This window comes from Empidonax traillii, unplaced genomic scaffold (genome assembly GCF_003031625.1).
Source record: "Empidonax traillii isolate 1590-97213 ecotype Southwest subspecies unplaced genomic scaffold, ASM303162v1 scaffold782:size294519, whole genome shotgun sequence".
NCBI classification, from domain to species: domain Eukaryota; kingdom Metazoa; phylum Chordata; class Aves; order Passeriformes; family Tyrannidae; genus Empidonax; species Empidonax traillii.
In genome coordinates, this window is record NW_020955975.1 from 268,670 (window position 1) to 275,151 (window position 6,482).

Genomic DNA, 6,482 nt, shown 5'->3' on the forward strand with positions numbered 1-6,482 from the left:
AATTTTATGACATATTACTCCTGTCTACTCTACCAAGGACACAGAAACACTAGAGAGACACTTGATAGCATTCATCTCACCTAACCTGAGGCATCTGCCAGGTAGATGTCTCCACTTGAGCTAGACCAGGGTTCACTTCTTAGACTAATGGATAGAAACATGCATTTCTAGTTCATGAGTCATCTGATCTGGTTTGGTTGATTACCTCAGGACAAGATGAATCACAAGGGAGAAGGGCTCATTTCTCTCTGCTGATAAGAAAAAATTGCTCTGACAAAGACCTCTCTTTTGTAGATGCCCACATTTAGGTGAGGGGAATTGCACCCTCTGAACCTAAAGATCAAGAATTAGTGTCTGGCATAAAATGTCGAGAACGACACACTTTTCTAAGAACCATTTAGACAATTTGACAGCAGTTGTTGGGGTTCTGTCAAAGATTTTGCGTTAGGGCAAGTCTCTGTCTTCTCTGTGTGTATTGTTTATCCTGTGTATTCTCTGTGCTCTATGTTTGTCCTAACAGGACAAAAGTTAGCCTACTGAAAAACCTTCCAGGGAAAAAAGGACTGTTTTCTTAGTGCTGAGGTTAATCTATTGAGACTTTAAGGAAACCTTGAAGCTTAAATGCTATAATGAAAACCTGCAAGAAGATTGCGTCAATAAAAACCACAAAAAAATATTAATTTATGTAGCCTTATTCCCAAAAGTCTAGCTATACATCTCAAATCATTAGTGCAGAAGAAAGCATTATAATTTTTCCTTGCTCCATCTTGAAAACTGTCATTTTGATGTAATTTTATTACTGGGTTCTACAAATTGCTGCTACTTACTTTAAAAATCAAGTTACCTAGAAGACCTTCTAGCTTTCCCTCGTCCCAAGGTTCCCTTGCCATAGGAGGAGATCAGGTTGGTCAAGCAGGACATGCTTTTCACAAACCCATGCTGGCTGAGCCTGATTCTCTTGTTGTCCAGTAAGTGCAGCATGATGGCCCTCAAGATGATCTGCTTCATAACCTTCCATATCACTGGGGTCAGGCTGTCAGACCTGTAGTTCCCTGGATCCTGCTTCCGGCCCCCCTTGTAAATGAGTGACACATTTGCCAACTTCTAGTCACCTGGAACCTCCCTGGTTAGCCAGGACAGCTGGTAAATGATGGAAAGTGGCTCAGTGAGCATTTCCATCAGGTCCCTTATACCCTGGATTAGATCCCATCTGGCCTCATAGGTTTGTGTGTTTTTAAGTGGTGTATCTGGTGACCATTTCCTCTTGGATTATGGGAGATCCATTCTGTTCCCTGTCCCTGTTTTCCAGCTCAGGGATCTGGGTACCTGGAGAACAATTAGTTTTGCTATTAAAGACAGGTAAAGAAGGCATTAGGCACAGTCTTTTCCTTATCCTTTATCACTATGTTTCCCTCTCCATCAGCAAAGGATGGAGATTCTCCTTAACCCTCCTTGTGTTGTTGATGTATTTATAGACACCTTTTTAATTGTCTTTTATGGCAGTAGCCAGATTAAGTTCTGGTTGGGTTTTGGCCCTTCTGATTCTTCTCTGTGCAGGCCTCCTGAGTTGTCTGCCTCTTGTTCCAAAGGCCATAAACCCTTCTCTTCCTTTTTTTCTTGAGTTCCAGCCAAATCATTTTGTTCAGTCAGACCAGCTTTCTTCCCCACCAGCTCATCATTCAGCATATGGGGATGGGCCACCTCTGCACCTGTACGATTTCCTTCCCAAACAGTGTCTAACCTTCCTGGACTCCTTTACCCTTCAAGATTGCCATCCAAGGGACTCTGTCAACCAGTCTCCTAAAGAGGCCAAAGTCTGCCCCTCTGGAATTGCAAGTAATAAAGACCCTACTGTGTTAGGAAGAACTTAGCAGAACTGTAAAACTACTATTGAAAAGATGATGAGATTTAAGTTTCAGTCCCATATATAGTCCTAACTCTTGTTATTAACACCAGTGCGTCTGCCCCTCGAAAACTCTTTCTGATGAACCCTCCTTGGCCAACCAATTGCACATATTATCCAAAGGATAAGTGCCTAGCACAAAGTATAATTTCCTGCAATTTAAATGAAGAATTACAGATTGTTTTGTATCAGACATATAGGGAATACTAGCTGAGCACATGGTTCTCTCTATTTCTATGTGATGTTTTTTGATAGCATAACACTTTTCCTATATTAGCTATCGTGTAGATTACGTTAGCCCCCCTTCAAACATACATGCATTCAGCTCATATATGTTGAATCCTTTGAAGTATTCTCTTCCCCTTCCCCTATGCACTTCCTGTAATATCTTAAATATATACTCTGAGCTTGTGAATTCTGATAACATGCTTCAGTCAGTCACACAAGGTAAATGAAGTATGAATAGAAGGTAAGTGGGAAGTAATAGGATGGAATTAATGTTGTTTTGGTGTATCTCACTTTCCAGGCATCAAACCTGTGTTCCATTCTCTAGTGCTCTGAAAATAAAAGGTCCTGGATGGACACAAATTTTGTGCCGCTGTTTAAGACAAATACATGAGGAAGACACATTACTATTAAATCTGTTATGGATTCATTTAATAGATAAAATAATTCAACTATTTCTCTACCCCAAAAAAGCTGTACAATACATCCCATCTGATCCTGATTTATTGGTATTCATCCTTCCCAATATGTGTGGAGTCCTTTTGGCAGGGGCTGGCATTCTCTCATCTGTTGTATCCTGATGCACATCTGCTCAGAAGTGTCACATGTAGGTCAGGCACAGCCAGAGCTACAGACAAATAGTACAAAGGCAGATGGTTACCAACTGCACTATGGGCAAGATTTTGGCTAACCAAGGTAATCACTTGCTCTGCTCTCAAATATAGTCCCAGTTTTGATAAAGATTTTTCTACTATTCTTTGAAAAATGGTGATAAACTCCCAACAGAGAAGATTTATCTACGGTGTGCTGCACCTTATCATTGCCAACAACCTTAGTTATTTGCCTGAGCTTCAGGAACATCATATAGTTTAGCCATAAATTGTTCACATATCTTTCTTCAGAGAGGTCATAAAGGGGGGCAATTTTTGATAAAGAAGAATTGGAAGGAACCCTTCCATTCTGATCTCTAGTGTAAATGTTAAATCCATCACTCACACCTAATCCAAAATTAATAACATAGTCTAGCAGAACTGCTGGAGTTCACCTCTCTGTTACTTCCCATGTTTTATTATCTTGACAGTTTTTTCTTCGCAACAACATGAGGGTTTATCCCAAAACATTGGATCGTGCTTCTGTTTTAAATGTAGAACTAGAGTTCTGGCTATATAGGCTAATTTTAAATTAGTCAATAACCTGAATATGAAGGTTGTTTTATTTCAATTAGGATGCTGCTTGAGGTTTTGGTATTTTGGGATTGATTTCCAGTGTCTACGTGATATGTTTAACAATACTAATGATGAACTGATAATTATAGCATGGGCTATTGTGTGATATCTAAAATGTGATGGGTGTTTACTCTGTAAATCTTGAGTACAATTCTGTATCAACTAGTGATTATTTATCTTCATGAAAGACTACTACAATTAAATGATCAATTATATGTGAAAATTAATGCTAGTTTCACGGTCATTGTCCTTTTCTCCAGTCATTTGTACTGAGTGAATAAACTGGTAGAAAATAATTTCCTCTAAACCCTTCTAAAAAGAGCTTCAGTTGTGCTGATGTGAAATGTAATGTGTCATTGAAATAATATTTCAGATTAATATTTACAGGCATTTCTGTTCTGTACACATACACTGATTGGGTTCATCTGCACTGTGCAGACGTGCACATTTCTTGTTGGCTACCGATAACAGTAATTATAATAGCAATGTTAATGCCACTCTTCTTTGTGAGGTGTGTTGATAAAACTCTGGGTGAAAAGTGTCCTAAAAGAAGTAGGTAAGACAGTTGCATCACATATATTACATCCTATAGGTTATTATGTTCTGTGATGTAATTACATCATATAATGACAGTGTTGTCAACTGTTATATGATGCTATTACAAGAATAATACTACCTTATTTCAATAAATTTTAAGAATTTGGGATTAGATACAGTAATAATATGAATATTTTCTTAAATTTTTTATTTAAAGGGACAGAACCTGAAGTGTACAGAGAAGTTAGAATTATATAAGAAGATACCCTTATTTACGTGTTCATTTATTTTCCCATTCAGATCATGAGTGTGAATAATTGGAATCAAGCCTTAGATTTTCAGATTTCTAAGCCATGTGATGACAAGAGGCACAGCTCAGCCAAAATTCCTATTTACTCTGTTGCCATTTTGCCTATGTAATGTCTGCAGGATGTGTGCCCCACACCAATTGCAGTTACTTTGATGTAATAAGTACTATCTGCCAGTTTGCACCACTACTAAGTGCCAGGAGATTTGCTATTTAATTGCCACAATTAAGACTACATCTGACCGTGTTACTCAAGAAAAGCCATGCTCCTTCTTAACATCAGCATACAGCTAGCCCTGTGTAAAAAATCCCTTCTCAAAAATCTCTTTTTCAGTGAAGTACCCCAAATTGGTAAACACTAGTTAAAGAGATGTCCGTCTGCTCTGTGAGTGCCCTTGTTAGCTGTCAGGATTTGTAAATACAGCAAATGGTATTTTTAATATGGTTCAATTACCTCTTGAAATCAGTTATTTTGTGAAATGGCTGGTTTATAATATGACTGCAACGTGTACATAATTGGACCCTCACAAGAGGAGACAAACTGACAGGACACATACTGAGAAAACTAAAAGGTCTGTCTACAACTCCAGATTTGCTGAAGAACTAAAATGACTGAAAACCTGTTAATTTTCCCTTTCTTTTGGCAGCTTATTCAGAATGATAACACACCTAAAAGTCAAATAGCTTCTTCTTAATGACTGCGGAGACACAGGGAAAAAACACTGGCCTCAACGGAGCCTACAGGATTTTGACCTTTGACTTCCATGAGAAAGAAATTAGTCAGTGATTTCTAAAAAGCATAGGAGATTACAAGCTACAGAGGACTGGAGACTGCTTGGGATGACTGGACACTGCACATGTAGTTATGGAGCAGAGCATGAAGAGCTTGCAGGAACACGAAGAGCATGCAGGAACCCTTGCAATGCATAAGAGAAAGAAGAAGGCAATGCATAATTGAGCAAAAAAGCACAGAAATTATTTGGTTTACACCTAGCTAACGGGAATTATCAGTATTTTTTCACTATACTTTTCAGCAAATGGCTACATGTTCTACATGCAGCAGGTACACAAAGATGATTTCATGCCAGGTGCTTGTGTGTGATTCTAAGATCCTGACAAACCAGATGTCCAGATATGGCACCTCATTGGAGGTTGTATTCCCACACACAGTATGCAATCCCGCCCATTCGCTGGAGACTCAAAAAGATTATCCAGGAAAAACAGATTCCATTTATAATTTTCTCCAAGGATATTAAGAGAAGAGCTGGCTTTCTGTGCCTGGTTTGAGGTCTGAGGATGTGCTAACTGGGGGCAGTTGGACTCTGCATTGAACCTGCTGCAGACAACTTGGGGTGAAGTGACAGTTCACTAAATTGTCTGAGCCTCTCCTTCCAAAGACAAGCAAGAAGATTAACAGCTGTGTTTGTGCTTTGAAATCTATAGATTAAATTTAGTGCCTAAAGTCACGTGGAGAGCTAAATACTTTTATTGTCTTCTGAAATTAGAAACACCTTCAAAACAATTTCAAACCCTTCTCCCACATAGTCAAATAAAGGAAATTAATCTTGGCCACAATTAACTTTCCATCCTCATTTCTCAACCTGCTCCATCTGCTACTTCATCTGACCTGTTCCTACACTTCACTGATCAAATGCAGTTGTGAGCTTATCCATCATCTTACAGCATAATGAAGTGTAAACATTTTCTGCATCAATCTGTCATGTGAGCCATAATTTGGAGTTCAAAAGATTGCATCCAAGACCATTTTAAGCTTTAATCACAACCATGCTGAATGATGGGCTACTTGCCATTAGCAAATGTATCTTCCTTTTGCTGTTAGACATTCTCAGTGAGTCCAGAAATTCTATAATTTCAATAAACCTTTGGAATTGACCAAAATTTTAAAAACCCAAACCAACAAACATTCACCCTGCAACAAAACCAAATAATTTTTCTAATATGACCCTTTTTAGGTCATAATAGCCATCCTTTAAATGTCCAGATTCTTATTCGAGGTGAGTACAAAAGAAAAAATGATAGCAAAATTATGTCAGTGACCTGAAAGCAGATGTTGGAAGCATAGACGCAAGATTAAAGATGATTATACATGGGGTATTGCTTGTATCCTTCAATTTTGCCTCATATCATCTGTTGTTACATAAAGACTAGTTCAAAACAGCCTGCAAAAAAGCAATCATGGGCCATTTTATGCATAAGGCTAAAGTAATCAAGCAGCAATACAGCACTGGTACACTAAAGCCAAAACCTGACATCATTGGTTTTC

General features: G+C 38.4%; 1 long non-coding RNA gene across 1 annotated transcript; it reads right to left on the minus strand.

Moving 5' to 3' along the window:
- Positions 1–2,589: 2,589 nt before the first annotated feature.
- On the minus strand, positions 2,590–3,884 carry LOC114066597. The gene is made up of 3 exons (XR_003573215.1): positions 3,853–3,884; positions 3,765–3,812; positions 2,590–2,756 (listed from the first exon to the last, which is right to left on the minus strand). It is a non-coding gene; the product is annotated as an uncharacterized LOC114066597 (long non-coding RNA).
- Positions 3,885–6,482: the final 2,598 nt, after the last annotated feature.